Source organism: Anser brachyrhynchus (genome assembly GCF_964034855.1).
Source record: "Anser brachyrhynchus genome assembly, chromosome: 2".
Lineage (NCBI taxonomy): Eukaryota > Metazoa > Chordata > Aves > Anseriformes > Anatidae > Anser > Anser brachyrhynchus.
Window position 1 is genome coordinate 36,955,723 of NC_137695.1, and position 12,588 is coordinate 36,968,310.

Consider the following 12,588-nt stretch of genomic DNA (forward strand, 5'->3'; position numbering starts at 1 on the left):
TGGGATGTGCATCTGTCTCATGTTATGGTGATAGTGGGATAGTTGTTGTTATTTGAGGCTTTCAGTTTTTGCTTGAATAATTCATTTTGCAAAATTCTGGCTGGTCAGTCTCCTGTGTAATATAGTGGAACCAATCAGCCATCTTAAACCGGCTGGTTAGATACATGCTGGCGTAGCTATTACTGCAGTCACACGCTCATTCACTGAAATATTCTGCGAGATGTTTTTATTGCTTTATTATGTTTGTAAATCTCTTTGTGCACACTGAACACTGATTGAGCAGAATGATCAACTGCTAGTTATAATTTCCTGGCCGTTTACTGAGCAGGTATAATAGCCTGGCTTATGACTCTCTCAAGCTTTTAAATCAGCTCCTGCTGACATCATTCACTCTGCACCTATCTCTTCTGTAATGAATAGACACAAAATAAGGGACGGGGACAAGACCGTGTCATGTGCAGCTTGAGCACTGCCAGTAGTTCCTGCTAATGAAATAATACATGATGCCAATTTTCTGGCTTGCCACCAACTCTGTGGGCAGTTTTCCAACTGCATGCTTCCCTGGACCCAGATACATTGATTATCTCATGTACTAAATCCAAAAGTAAGCTTGATTTCAAAGGCTGAACATTTTGCAGCCATGGATAACAGTGGCTGCCAATTTCTGTATGTAACATTTTTGGAAATACTTCTCAAATGTGACCCGTTGTCATGTGTGGCCCCTGATTGCCTTTTGCTCTGCACCTAGTGTGTGTGTGTGTATCTTTTAATGAATCTTTTCTTTCCTACCCACTCTGTATCTTCTTTATAAAAGATCATTCAGATCTCACAGCTGTGCTGAAGGGCTCTGGCATGCACCAAAAAAAGCACGTCTGCACTGATTCACACAGAAATGTAGAAGACAGTATCAGATAGACAGCTAGAGGAGGTCTAGCCCACTGGCCCACAAGCAGCTCACAGTGCTCCCAGGAGGACTTAGGCTGGGTTTCTCAGGCTCCAAGCTGATTAAAACAAGAGGTAATGTGAAGGCCATATCAAGTCTTGATTCTGGGGTTAGGGGAAGAAGCTGACAGCTGTCTTGCAACTGGAGGTAAAAGGGGCACAGATAGCAGCCGCAAGTATGGGAAAATCAGCTTTAGGGAGAGATAGTAAAGAACAAATTAAATCCTAGTATGCCTGTGTTTTTCTTCAGAGTATGCATATATTCACAAAATATACATTAAATTCCTGAGTAGACTTAGAGAGCAAAAATTAGGCACCAGAGTGCTGTGCTTACTGTCTCTTAAAACAGGGCATTTCCAGCTAGCTAATTTTAAGTATAAAAATTACTTATGTTCTGAACACCATGAGTGCTCACTGCTGTAGAAAGCACTTGATATAGACAGCCCCTGTCCTAAAGACCCATTAACATATGCAGCATCTGACACAAAACAGACAGAACTCAATAGGAATAACGAGGATACATACTTATGAGTGGCAGTGTTTATGTACTTGTGTAGTTGTGATTAGGATTGTCACAAAAGATACTTTTGAAAAAAGTGGTTTGTTTGTGGGGCTTGTCCTTGGCTGCCATGTGAAAGAATCACTTCTTGAGCGGTATGGGTAAAGATAGGCAATGAGTTAGGAAGTGGAAAGGGTGTACTGGTACAGGGAAACACAGAGATGCTTGCAGGACAGCTAGGCTTGGATCTTGGAACTGTTGGCGTATCATAAAAAAATAGAGATAAATATCACTGTAGGAATAAATGCACATTATCACAATAAAAATCTAAGTCTCATCTCTTCAGGCTGTGAAATTCCTATTTGAGATTTGTTAAGGTCTTTTTGACTTAAAAGCACATAAGCCACAGAAAGCTCAGCTCTGAAAGTTTACTGAGCATGACGTGATTTTTTTGTAATACCATTTCATTTTCTAATGTCATTGTTACATTGCAAAGTGCCTGAGAGCAGTTTTAAAACTCTGGGCAGAATTTTAAACCTGGTACTGAAGCTTGTTGAGAATGTATGAATGAGATGATATGCCCAGCTCGGGTTAAATCCTTTAAGGTCAGAATCTTTTCGAGAATACGTAATGTGGAATCTGAGGAATATAGGAAGTTGAGAGACCTTCAGAGAGGATGTTGATTCTATAATGTTTAGGATGCAAAACTAGTAAATCTTGTTTTTCAAACTTTGCAATTATATACTTTATGAAAATGTCATCAGTGACTTTAGCCAACAGGATTTAGACAGTTAAGCAACTCTGAATTTGATCCCTTGTTTTTGTTGTTGTTGTTGTTTTTTGTAGTAGTAGTAGTAGTTGTTGCCAAAAATTTGGCATCTGACTTACTTTCTTGAGGGACATTATATAGGTATATAGGTCCTCCAAAAGCCCAGTGTTAAGTGTAGTCATTAACAGCTTGCCAAAGTTATATTACTTTTCTGAGTGTATTGTTTACTAACTCTATGGCATTAATTTGCCAGTGTCCTTTAAATTCTCTGCTCTGAAGACTGGTTTTGGTGTTAATATGGAGACTGTATGGCTTCAGTGAGTTTATTGCACAGTTTGCAGTTAACTCATCACCCATATAGTCCAAGTTTAACTAGATGAAAATTAAGAAATGCATTGTATACCATATCATCTTCCTTAATTATCTTACCTGGTTCTTTAGCTGACTATATAATGGAAAAAAGGAAAGATATTGACTGCCACTTCTTTCCACTAACCTCTTGCTCTTTGACTGCTTATTCTTTGTAAAATTAAGTGCTTTAAGTTAGTGAAAATGAACACAACAGCCTGAATGTCTTTTGTAGTATACAGATCAGTAGCTGTTCTGTCTAGTTACAGGGACTTGGAAGGGTCCATAAAACACTTCTTTCTCCATCACCACTAAAATTATACTGAACTCTAGAATCACTCCACCAGCAATTATGCTAGCTTCATGTCAGCTTTTTAAAAAACAAATGTATTTTACCAAAAACAAAATCCATAATCAATCCATTAGACCTAAAGATCAGTTGCTAGCGTAATGGAATGCTGATATTAAAAGACAAAAATTACTTTTTGTCTGATTTGAGTGGAAATTTCTACTGTACTCTCCATGTACTTGTATTACATACTTCAGGTTCCAAAACACTTTTCAAACTGCAGCTGAGATTTACATGTCTAATTTAAGATCTCTCTGATATTGAAACAGAGAAAAATTGGTGCTGCAAGCTCTGTGGTAGGATCACTGTTAGCATCACTGATGCATCAAAGTAGCATACATGGCAGATAGTAACAAACTCAAGTAATAACTTAGAAATTTTAGAAGAACTTATTTCAGGAGGTTTAGTTTCCTTAGCTGGAGCTGAGCTGTGTTATCAACCATGGTGTTCCAGAAAAGTGGGGTAACAGTGGGGGCTATTTCTAAAAAATGCTGATTTTTCTCAGGAATATAATAAAGCCAAAAATTTTAGTGGAAAATATTAGACTTCTCATTTAACACCCCACAATATTCCAGTGAGGATTTTCTGTTGGACTGGGGAAATAAATCAGGACATTCTTGTGGGAAGCAATTTTTTCCTGTGAAAATGAGTAATCACAAAAAATTTAATTTTTCAAAGGCCTCCTCTTCCACCCAGGTTTAAATATTTTTAACCACCCTTAACCCACTTTTATTAATATTGGCATGGATTATTTAGAAATCACAGATAGACCACAACGACTAATGGACAATGTGGACAAAATAATTTTTTTTTTCTAAATTAATCTATTTTCTGGTAACTTAGTATCTTTTCTGATACTCTGTTATGAAAGCACACCGAATGTTTCTGCCCAGTCTGTGCATGTACGAGGCTGATTGATGTAGCTGAGATTTCTCTCAGAAGCAGATTTGAGGAATGGGAACTATTGCTGATGAGAACTGTTGCCGGCAGGGATGGGATGTACATATTCTGGGGGTAAAGGAGTGGCTAAGTTGCTTGCTTAAAAGGGAAACTGTACCCCAGAGTGATTTTTACAAGCTGTCATTCTGAAAGGAGTCATGCCTCATTTAGGAAATCGGTCTTTAATAAAAGCAAGAAACCTGGGGGAAAGACTACACCTCGGACTTCACTTTTTATTGAAGAAGCCGAAACAGAGCTGAGAGGCTGAATGCTGTTTTGAAGAGCTTGGGACTTTTTGCTATCAGGGGAACTTTTCTAGAGGCTGAAATAAATCTTTCTCTGAAGGCCCTTTATAATTCTGTCAAATAGTTGAATCCAGAAGTCTGCTGAAGCCCTATTAAAATGTGGTTCTACAAATGTGGTCTTATTTAATCAGCAGGTCCTTGGGAATATGAAAGACATTTTCCAAGTTGCACATTGACATGGGATACGTTAGGGAGAAAGTAATTACAGTCATGCCTTGCTGGGGGTGTAACTTCACTGCTAAGTTGAATGGGAAAGGGTAGTCTCTGTTTCTTTAAAAAACAGCAAGTACTAGAATACTTGGAGTGTTTTTTTAAAAAAAAAAGATGCTTGTTTTAACTGAGGCATCATATGTTGAAGTGCAGAAGTATGGTCATTGATTTGTCAGTATATAGTCAGTCTTGTACAGCCGTGTTAGCTGCTCCTACATGTGCAAGCATTTTAGGCATGCTGCCCTGTTTGCTTTTGCAGAGGGGGCAGGCGGTGGCATTCCCACGCATGAACTCCATCCCTATGAGCGTGATTGATTGTCCACAAAACCACAGAAGCGACACGAGCATACATGCTTACCTGGCCGCTTTGGTGTCTTTAATAATACCAGCAGAGGATTTAGCCAGTATGTTGAGAGTAGCCCTCCTCTGACTTCCCACAAGGTGCTTCCCAAAGTGTACATACTGATGTTCTCAGGTGTTCTTTGTGCTTATTTTTAGGGCTTCCCCTCACCACCAACAATAGAAGGGTAAAGCTATCCTGCAGGACAAATTGCATACGTGTTGGGAGGGAGGAAATCAGCTCGAGGGCTCATAAAAGTCAGAATATTATTGAAGTGAGTTTGAGTTACAAAATGTAAGAACTTGCTTTGCACCTTTCTGTGTATTTTATTTATATTAGTAACCAACTAATTGATTTATATTTATGATAACATTTTATGCTGACTGGACTCAACTCTGTTTTTCTCTCTAGCATGGCAGCCCAGGCCATATCTTTCTTTTGTCATTTTCGAATTGCTACTCATTTTAAGCTACAAGCTTTCCAAGGCACATTGTAAGATAAGCCCTTTATATTAAAAACCAAGCAAGGATCCCACATGCATATATGTGCATATAAAATGCATTGAAAAAAGGAAAGTTATGAGCACATGATAGTGGCTGCTGAAACAACAGGCAAACCAGCCAGCTGTGAAGGAAACTAACATGATGTACTAAAGCAGAAACACAATATAATGGGGAAATGCGGTTCTTTGTTCAGATCCGTTTCCTATTAACACTTATAATGTTATGCTTGTGCATGCCATCCCCTGAGGACCACTTGGTCAGCCTTAAATGAATAACAGTGGAATATGTAAAAACTGCTAGATGCATAAAACTTCTGTGCACCCATAGTCTGTTGTGTGTATGTGTTCCTTTAAAGGAAATTTGAGCTATTTATTGCATGGAAGTTTGAGTTAAAATACTGTTGTGTTGCCAGGGGCCAGCCACTAACAGTGATTTTAAAAGGTGAGAGCAGAGTGAGATGAGGGCAATTTGAGCATGATGCTTAAGGTCTCTCTAGCTATTAATGAAGGAGGAAACTTTTTAGTATCAAAGGAGGGGAAACAGAATTTAAACTGGCACTCAGCTGGGCTGGTGGCAGTGAGGCAGGCTTCTGCAAGAGGGGCTGCAAATGGGATGCCCTGTTGAAGTCATCTGTTTCTTTGCTCCATGGCATCCTGAAGCAGATGCTAGGCAGGTGCATGATGGAGGTTCATGGGGAAGGTTGCTGTGAAGCACTTTTTACTGCTGATAAGAAGCCGAGGTGGAAGATTTAAAACAACAGTCCATATGTCAGTTCTTATATCCTTTGCCTATTTTGGGGATAGTTGTTGAAGCCAGAGGAGGAAACATGTCTGATTTAGGAAGATGCATGCAGTTGAGGGAGTGAGGGCATTCACACAAAGAGAAGATAATGTGGATAGGATGGTGGGACTTGATCTTGAAGGTCTTTTCCAACCCAGTTAATTCTATGATTCTAGTGAACACTTTAGGTGCAGAACTTCCCCCTGTATAAAGAGATCATCGTTTCAGGCATTTAAGCATCTAGCATACATTACAAAAGTAATACTGTATACAGTAAGACTGCAAACTAATTCTGAGTGAAGCTGTATGTAACAACCCAGACTGTCATTGACACAGGAGCTGGCATTTATATTCCTGAGAAGTAGCTGAGTTTGTTAATTGGCACATGGGTGCTGCACAGTGAGGACATCTCTCTGGCTGTGGACTACTTTCCAAGCTCATTCAGAGTTTTTCGGACTGGCCCACTCAGGGCATCACAAGCGCTCTTGATCCAGAGCTGTGGTCTTCCCTAAAGGCCTCACTGATCAGCACAAGAGGATATAACACCCATGGTCTGGATGCAAATTGGTATTAAAAGGAGAGGATTTTTCTTGTGTTTGACAGCTGTACAGCTTACTTAAAAGAATAATTGCTGGCCTTTCCACTTGGGATACAATGAATTCATAACATATTAAAATAATAAAATCTCATTGTGCTGTTCTGTCCTATCCTAGTGAGGGAGAGAACTGGGAAAGGAAGCGAGGCATTAAAAACAAAACAACACACCCTTTTAAGTATAACTAAGTAGACATCTCAGAGTCTTTAAGGGTAAAAGAAATGCATTTTGTGTTTCAGCTTGTTAGCCACCTTGTTTATATTCCTCCCAAAAGCATAGCTTCGATGGGGCTGCAATTAAGCAGAACTACTCCCCTAAAACTCTCCACTACAAGACGTTGTCTCAGTGTCTGCCTGTGTAATATTTCTGAACACTCATCATGTCCGTTTCCCCACCCTGAGGTCTGACTGGTGGAGACTGATGAAGTCTGAGTGCAGACTTCGAAGGATTTCTACTGGGATGATCAGGAGGACGGTGTTGAGCTTCAGCATATAAGTCATTTCCAGGCTTCAGTTATTTTAAATCCTAAGGGGCACCTTAAGGATTCCTAGAAGATTAGTGAGCAGGGCCTCCCAAATCTGTGCTAATGCTCTTTTTTGACAAAATTGACAGCACCATCAAGAACCTGTCGGGCGAGAGAGATAAATACAATGGAAGAGCAAACACGGGGAGAAAAGAGAACTTTTGTGATAACATATTCCCCCTAGATGTCATAGACCATGTACAAATAATGAGCACACTGAAAGAAAGACAGAACCTGGTTAAGTATTGTGTCAGGAGAGCCTGTGATCTCAGGCTATTAAATACTACAGCACTCTTTCAGAGCATCATAATTCAAAAGGAAGGTGACAGTGTGGTAGATGTGGGCTGCCGCCTAGCAAGAGGCTGGAAGGGAGGGGGGACACCCTCAGAGCATGCTTTGGGATGAAAGGAGGTTATCTCATTTTCATAAGGAAGATCGCTCAAATACCTGCTGTGACCTCTTGTGCTGGAGCATGAATTTCAATGAAGGGATAAATGGTGACATCTCACCCGTTCTCCAGTTCTAAGGATTGGGTTGTGTTACATTAAATCGTGCTTGGAAATCTCTGGTTAATACATTTAGAGAAACAGCTCTCAGGAACATCTACCTCCCTTCCTTCCTCCTTAAAACAGTAATGAATCTAAATTGCTAATAAAACATAAGAGCTCAAAGATGTTGTACACAGACCATGTTTCTGGGCTGGTTATTTTTTTAATGTCAGTTTTCCCACAGCTGTTAGCATGTTACAGTCATTAAGGTATCAAAACTGTCTAGCCAAGAAGAGGAGAGACTTTTCTTTCTTTAGGCTCTTGAATTGTTTGAATATTTGTTTAGCAGGGCTCCATTCTTTGTTTCTTTCTGTGGAGAAAGTAAAGCTTGTAATCTGTCTGTACTGTAAATCTCAGTTAAGAGCCATTCATTGAAGAATAAACTGTGCCTTCTCCTGTGAGGCTATTTTTCTAGCAAATCTGATTATGTGCCTGCAAACTAACAAAGGCAATTAGCAAATATGCGTAGTCCTAGCTACAATTTGAAACTCTTCCTAAATTGTAGAAAAGATGCATTTTAAAGTTCATAAGAAATTTAATTTACTAACATTCATGGCTTTTTCTGGTTTGACACAGGTTGCCAAGGAAAAATGTTGGGGCTGTATTGTTGTTCTGAATTAGAAAGGGAATTGTGGAAGGGATCAGGAATATTTTGTACATATACTTACTGCAGGAAATGAGGTCCTTTTCTCTTGAGCATGGGGAGCAATCAAAGGACCAAGGATGGCTTCCCCTCTGCAGCCCCAGACCCCCGTGCTCAGCATCCTGACCCAAAAGCATGTTTTTTCTCAGGGCCACATGCCAGTACTGCTCAGGCTGTGTTAAACTTTCTTATATATGCTGCTTCTTCATCTCTTGCCAATATGACAATGGTCATATGCACACGGTCTTCCCAAAAAAATAACTTGGCAAAAATTTTCCACCCAGATAATCCAAATTACTGAGTAGTTTCATACCTTTTTGCCCTTGTTCAAAAGAGAGAGAAAAAAAAAAAGAAGGGGGCTGGGGGGAAGGAAGGGAAGTTTCAAGGATGTTTAAGCTGGACTTTAGCAATATATTCTCTGGAGTTATGTTTATCCTTAGCTTTCTAAATGCAGGTTGCAAGAGGCCCTGTCAGCTAAAAGGGTTATGAACTAATACTACACTGCAACTTTTGTGTAGGGGGGAGCCTCAAACTGCCTAGAACTTGGCTGCTCAACAGGTATGCAACTGATGAGGAACCTCCAGGAAAGATGGTGTGCTTGTTGAGGTCATGCTTATGCTTCAGGGAAGGTCTCTCTTCTTCTCCCTTTTATTTCTAAAATAAAAAAATCTGACACTTCTCCAAGCTTTAGTAGATTCTCCATAGTTCGTGGCACTGCTTGTTAACTCAGATGTGAAACTCAGCTTTTCTCTGTAACTTTTCAAGGAAAAAGCTGTTCAAGCCTCTTGTTATGTCTATACGAAAAAAAGAGCATGATCACAAGATTCATTTTGCATAAAATTTTCTGAAGTGTGCAATTTTAGCTGTAATTCCCCTAAAATCACAGGCACAGTTTTCTAAGGATATCAAATGTGATATGCTTCTTTTTTTGTTTTTGTGGGGTGGAAATGTTATTATTTTAAACTTGATACAAATAGGAAGAAATCTGTAATGTCAAAGCTATAAATCTTTTGCTTTCATAAAAATTATGGAATCATTGAACTGTATGGCTGGAGGGGACTTCAAGTGTTCATCCAATGCTCTGCCCAAAGTAGGATTAAGTAACATCTACATCATTTCTGACAGAAATATCTCTAATGTGTTTTGACAACCTCCAGAAATGCAGAGTACACATCTTAACTGTTCAATTGCACTGTATTTACTTTGAGACAAGTTTTTCTTTAGGTCTAATGTGGACCCTCCTTGGTGCAAATTTAAGTTCCTCTTATTTTTGTTCTACTCAATACAGACAGAGAGAAATATATTATTTCTTCTTTCTGTCTTCATCAGCCTCTTGTAATGTTCATGCTCTTCTGGTCTTCTGCAGACTAACCAACATGCTCAGTCTGTCCTTACTCCTCTTTTATGGACTTTCAAGTGTTTCTCTAGCTGTCCAGAGGGTTATCTCTGGCTGCTTAAAAGTGCTTCAGATGGGAGCTACTAGTGCTGAGGCGAAGCAAAGGATTCGTACACTGAAGGAACTCTTATAAGCACTATGTTTAACAATGTGGGTGGGAGGTAAAAAATTCACTCCTTATTGGTGAGGACCAAGAAGCACAGCAGCATTTACACATGGCTCCCATTTGAAGTGAAACATTTTCAACTGAAAAAAATAGAAATAAATTCTTTCAACTTCTCCAAACTAAAGAAGCTCTGCAGTGAAAGGACTGCTCAGCAGTAATGACTCCTTTTCTTTTATTCCTTCCTTTTTTTTTCCCTTTCTTTTTTTTTTTTTGTTAATTGCAGAATCCATAGCATCACTAATAAATCATGACAGTGTGACAAATGACCAGTCTCTGCCTGAAATCCCATTTGGTTAATTGTATTGCACCTACCAGCATTTCCCTTGCAGTTGTTGCTTTGGTGCTGACTCCAGGGGAAGTGTGCCACCTACTGAATCACCAGCTCTGCTTCCTGAAGCACCCTGGGATTTCCTTGGAGGGCTCCCAAATGCATTTGGCCAAGACCAACCCTGTTTAGCTTATGAGAGCAGACCAGATCACAGCCTGAGGCTGTTATGGCTGCTAGCCATATTACTCATTGGGGATGTTTAGTCATGTATCTCTACGAAGGGAGACCATATTGCATTAAATGTCTCGAGTTAGTTCTGCATATATTGTTTGTAAATTGCTTTGTGACCCTTTCTGAGTGGAAAGAGCTGCATATGTATAAAATATTAAGACTTAATGGAGTGTATATAACATGTATGGATACTTTCAGGTCATTTTTGTAATAACCTTTCGTGTTATAGCCATATGATTGAAAATGTAATAAAACAGACCGAGAAGGCAGCCTCTTTTAAGTCTGGCTGTTCTAGTACTGAATTATTCTGATTTCATTGTCGTAAGTCTATTTTTGGTACTTAAATATTGGTAAATCGTCACCAACATGGTTGTTTAAATTTAACAGAAGTAAGCACTAGTATCAACACTATTCAGCCAGCGTGAATTGAAAAATGATTCCATTTGGCTGCAATAAGTCCTAACGGATATTTTATTATTAATACATTTACAAATGGCAGATGGCTTTGCATAACACACCTCATTTTCTCATTTGAGGTCAGATCCCCCAATAGGTAGCTATGCAGCTGTATTGTGTAAGTCTCCTAACGACGGGAAGGGTTATAATCCAAAGAGAGTGGTTGTAGCTAAATTGTGTAAGGTATTTGCTCTAATTTTTGTAGGGGATAAGATCTAGGTAAAACAGACATTAGTAGCTGTGCATCCTGACTGTAGTCTGGGCTAGTATAATTGGTCTGGTTTCAAAAGTACAAACAAAACCCAAATGACCACAAACTGGCATGCTTCATACCTTTGCACAAATGACTCAACTCAATATTTGTCTTCTTTTTTCTTTTGAGGGTACTGTTATGTGCCTGGGATCTTGTTCTCTGTCAATAGACTCTGATCCTGGCATTATTACTCCTGTGAATTTCCTCCCTGCAGTCTTTGCCACATTGTACCACTGCTTTGGATATATACAGCAGGAATTGAAAATAAAAAAAAGCATTAAAGAACTGCTGGCACCTTGTGGTAAATGTTTGAAAAACATTTTTAGCAACAGTTTATATTGTAAAACATACGAATTCTGAATTTTCTCAGTCATTGAGACTATTTTGGTGAAAAATGGATCTTTGTCATTTTATTCTATTTATATCCCTTTGACCTGCTAATCTATTTTCAGCCTGCTGCCTGCAGTGCTATCTGGCACGTGCTAAATACAAAAGCAGTTTGTAAAGATACATTGGACCTGGTTATTTCCAAATGGGATAATTTTGTTAGCAAGACTCCTGAGTAAGAGGCATGACTCCTGAGCAGGAGAACATTTGTGCGCAGGTGAGAAAACTTATCTCAATATTTAGGCAGAGGAGATAACTCACATGGTCACTTGTGCTGGTTCTGCTGCTTATTAGATCAATGCAGGTAGGCAATATGAAGTACATGAGCTGGTGGGATTTGAAAAAAGATGAATAATGATTTGGTGAACTGCGTTGGTATCTTCTTCTCAGGTAAAAAAGAAAAAAAAAAGAAAAAGAGAGAAAGAGACTTCAAGGACCTGTTATTTTTACTGGAAGGGAAGAGATGGGTTGGAGGGGAGCAGAAAGACCAGGGAGGTCACAGATGTAGCCTGGAGTAGGCTGAGTAAGTGAGAACAGGAAGAATAAAACTGGTATCGTAGACTGGGAGAGCCAGCAGATTAGATCAAATATATGTGTGAAGAAGACAAAACAGAAAGCTCTTGTATGAAAACATTTCTTGTGAATTAGCTGAGCTGAGCTCCAGACTGCATATCAGACTGTCTCTCTCATCTGTGCTTCTTTCTAAATTCACTAACGCTGCAGTTTACAGCAGTTTACAGACCTTTTTCTTAGTCCCTATGAATATTTTATAGAAGCCAGGTTAGCTGAAATGAAAAATAGAGTTGTTTTTCTTAGGTGCATGATTTAAAAGCTTAGCAAGAAAACTTGTGGAAAACATAATTGCCCTAAACAAAACAGAACTCTGAAGGGTTTCACCAAATGAAAACTAACTTTTATCAATACCCTCTAAAGTCTTTCTTTTTTTTTCTTTAGTGAACTGTTTTCATGGCAAAGTTCAACTTTCGGTTCCCAGGGTTTCTAACTGAAGAACTCTTTACACTTTTCACTGTCCTTGTAAAAGACAGACAAAATGGTTTAAGGAAATATTTTTTAAAATATTCATTATCTGGCAAAGACTGGGCCTGCAGTATTTCAGCCTAAAAAGGGATAGTTTTGG

The 12,588-nt window shown here is 39.1% G+C and overlaps 1 protein-coding gene and 1 long non-coding RNA gene across 12 annotated transcripts in view; one reads left to right on the forward strand and one right to left on the reverse strand.

Moving 5' to 3' along the window:
* The window catches only part of CREB5 (cAMP responsive element binding protein 5), a 264,451-nt gene that overhangs the window by 134,143 nt on the left and 117,720 nt on the right, over positions 1-12,588 (forward strand). The window lies entirely within an intron of this gene.
* Positions 6,536-12,551, reverse strand: LOC308189889. Its single transcript, XR_013946704.1, has 2 exons — positions 10,168-12,551; positions 6,536-9,935 (listed from the first exon to the last, which is right to left on the reverse strand). It is a non-coding gene; the product is annotated as an uncharacterized lncRNA (long non-coding RNA).